Source organism: Convolutriloba macropyga, unplaced genomic scaffold, assembly GCF_964194025.1.
Source record: "Convolutriloba macropyga unplaced genomic scaffold, txConMacr16.3 SCAFFOLD_1469, whole genome shotgun sequence".
NCBI classification, from domain to species: Eukaryota; Metazoa; Xenacoelomorpha; order Acoela; family Convolutidae; genus Convolutriloba; species Convolutriloba macropyga.
Window position 1 is genome coordinate 8,929 of NW_027452203.1, and position 3,572 is coordinate 12,500.

A 3,572-nucleotide genomic window follows, 5' to 3' on the forward strand; every position below is an offset into this window, starting at 1 on the left:
TCATGAACAAAAGTTTATATCGAGTATTATGTTGACATTAGTAGGCCCTGGCCGAAAGCGCAGCATGTGAAAGGTATAGATAAAAGTTATCGTTGCAGTCAGTACTGTGTAGTTACTAGTAGCTGGATTTAAGCTCGAAATGAGACACTGTTGGTGAAACTTCATCATGAGAACGTCACAAGCTGATCACGCTCCATGATATGACTAGTATTATGTTGCTTCTAGTAGGCTAAGCGCAAGCCGAAACATCAACATGTGAAAGTCGTAGAATTTTGCGATCAAATTGTGGCTAGTACTGTGATGTTACTAGTAACCTTGTGTTACGTCATATGGCCAAGAGAGCATTTGAAGGCGAAACTTCTGCATGGGGAAGCTGCATCATGAACAAAAGTTTATATCGAGTATTATGTTGACGTTAGTAGGCCCTGGCCGAAAGCGCAGCATGTGAAAGGTATAGATAAAAGTTAGCGTTGCAGTCAGTACTGTGTAGTTACTAGTAGCTGGATTTAAGCTCGAAATGAGACACTGTTGGTGAAACTTCATCATGAGAACGTCACAAGCTGATCACGCTCTATGATATGACTAGTATTATGTTGCTTCTAGTAGGCTAAGCGCAAGCCGAAACATCAACATGTGAAAGTCGTAGAATTTTGCAATCAAACTGTGGCTAGTACTGTGATGTTACTAGTAACCTTTTCTTACGTCATATGGCCAAGAGAGCATTTGAAGGCGAAACTTCTGCATGGGGAAGCTGCATCATGAACAAAAGTTTATATCGAGTATTATGTTGACGTTAGTAGGCCCTGGCCGAAAGCGCAGCATGTGAAAGGTATAGATAAAAGTTATCGTTAGAGTCAGTACTGTGTAGTTACTAGTAGCTGGATTTAAGCTCGAAGTGAGACACTGTTGGTGAAACTTCATCATGAGAACGTCACAAGCTGATCACGCTCTATGATATGACTAGTATTATGTTGCTTATAGTAGGCTAAGCGCAAGCCGAAACATCAACATGTGAAAGTCGTAGAATTTTGCGATCAAACTGTGGCTAGTACTTTGATGATGCTTGTAGCCAACCGAATTGGTTGAAAAGCCCAATAAGTAAGCTAACTTGGGAGAGCTTGTTGGAAACCAAATGCTACTAGATTGGTCCAAATACATCCTTCAACAGGGGATCACTTGGCTCGCTTTACGAAGAGGAGCACAGCTATATGTGTTAATTCGGTATGAATCGCAAGATTTGTTTACCGACCTCTCTAACGCAAAAGGCGGTCTCGGCTTCGGCTGTTGACTGCGTCCGATTCAGGGTTATATAACTCTCGATTGAACACATTGATTTTCTATTGTTGGTGCTTCCAATAAAATTGGAACACTTAAAGCAGAACCGATTCAAATAATAGCATTCTGATCAATGATTGCATTCCTTGATCAAGAACTGCTGGAGTCATTGTGATGGCGAATTTTCTTCATAAGAAAATTGCAAAGAGACGGAACTTAATGAGACTAGTATTATGTTGTTTCTAGTAAGCGGAAGCTGAAACAGCAACATGTGAAAATCAAGTTTTGTTCAATGATCTCGAGGCGATAAGTACTATGAAGCAACTAGTAGCCTAAGCATGACTCAGATTTGAGACAGTCAAAAAGACTGGCGAAACTTCTTCACATGAAAGTTACATAGAGAACTACAAATGTATACAGCGAGTATTATGTTGTTTCTAGTAGGCGAAAGCTGAAACATCAACATGTGAAAGTTGTCTGCAAACTGTAGAACGATATGTGATTAGTACTGTGCTGTTACTAGTAGCCAGTCTGACTGTAGAAGCCAAGACAAAGGGAAACTAATGCATCTGAAAAGGACAAGTTATGGAAAGGTATGCACGATAAGTATTATGTTGTTTCTAGTAAGCGGCAGCTGAAACATCAACATGTGAACGTCGTTGTGTACAGTAACCTAGAACTATATAGTCCTTAGTAACGTGCATTTACTAGTACCTGTAATTGGTATTCAGACTCAGGCAGTTTGGAATAGTTTGGCAAAGATGCACCAGAGAAAACTGGGATTTGATACAGAAATTGTTGAATACAAGTATTATGCTGCTTCTAGTAGGTTGAATCCGAAACATCAGCATGTGAAAATTGAAAACATTTCTGGTTCGAATTGTCACAAGTATTTGGTGATCTGAGTAGCCAAACTCACTACAACGCCAATTGAAGGCAAAAATTCTCAACGGGAAAAGCTATTCTCATTGAATGAGCTAACAAGACGAGTATTATGTTGCTTCTAGTAGGCGAAAGCCAAAACATCAACATGTGAAAGTCTTGCTGAACAAATTTAATGTTGTTGAGCTCAGTACCGTGTGAATTAGTAGCCATAATTGGCGAGCGAAAATTGAACTGGCGAAACTTCGTCTTTGGAAAATTGCAGATGCCGAGCACTTATTTTGCAACGAGTATTATGTTGACTGTAGTAAGCGAAAGCCGAAACAGCAACATGTGAAAGCTGTTGAAATTTGTGGTCATTTTGCAATAAGTACAAGGAGTGTAACTAGTAGCCAGGTCAAAATTTGGGATAAGAATGAGCAAAAATTCTGCATGAGAACAGTTGAAATTATGAAACTAAATTACAAAGACTAGTATTATGTTGTTTCGAGTACGCGAAAGCGGAAACATCAACATGTGAACGTTTGTAACGAAGTTTCGTTAATTTTCAGCCTAGTACTGAGCAAGAACGAGTAGCCTCATCTCCAATCCCACGCAAAATGTAGTGAAATATGTGAGTGAACCTTATTCACGGTGAGGGTTTCCCGAGGTCTGTATTGCAGCGAGTATTATGTTGCTTCTAGTAAGCGAAAGCTGAAACAACAACATTTGAAAGTTGGAATTAATGACTGAATGGAAACTTCGACCTGTGTTTGATAGTAGTAGCGAACAAAACTGCTGAATCGGTTTCTGTCTCATATTGGTCAGTGAACCAATTAAGAGACAATCAACTACATAACCTGAATTGGGCGAGAGAACCCCCTTAACTTAAGCATATCAGTAAGGGGAGGAAAAGAAATCAACTGAGAATCCCTTAGTAATGGCGAATGAACAGGGAAAAGCTCATCGGGAAGAGAAATGGCAACATTTCTCGGTGTCCGGTATGGTTTGATGCTAGACTGGTGAATTTGTCCTGATGTCTACTGGAAAGTAGCATCAAAGAAGGTGAAAATCCTGTAAAGGTCATTTTCGATACCAGTCATAATGGCTCATTCCTATGAGTAGAGTTGTTTGAAAGTGCAACTCGAAGCTGGAGATATGTCTCTCCAAAAGCTAATTGTAAAGCGAGACCGATAGTAAACAAGTACCGTGAGGGAAAGTTGAAAAGCACTCTGAAGAGAGAGTGAAAAGTACGTGAAACTGTTGAAGGGGAACTGGAGTGAGCGTTACCATACTCAATGCCTTGATATTATATTCTCGGCTACCGAGTAGTGTAGTTGTCGTCTTTTGGCAAATCTTGTTAATGAATCGAGCAGAAGTTTTCCTCGGAATTCTTCTTGTTGATTCTAAACAAAATGAGATAAATTGATCTTGAT

General features: G+C 39.8%; 1 non-coding gene and 1 pseudogene across 1 annotated transcript in view; both read left to right on the top strand.

Annotated features, from left to right (window-relative positions):
• The first annotated feature begins 1,156 nt into the window (after positions 1–1,156).
• LOC142357291 (5.8S ribosomal RNA) lies at positions 1,157–1,308 on the top strand (annotated as a pseudogene).
• A 1,683-nt stretch (positions 1,309–2,991) lies between these two features.
• LOC142357293 (large subunit ribosomal RNA) overlaps positions 2,992–3,572 on the top strand; it is a 3,522-nt gene continuing 2,941 nt past the window's right edge. Inside the window, exon 1 of the ribosomal RNA XR_012761587.1 lies at positions 2,992–3,572. This exon is cut by the window's right edge and continues 2,941 nt beyond it. This is a non-coding gene — a ribosomal RNA (large subunit ribosomal RNA).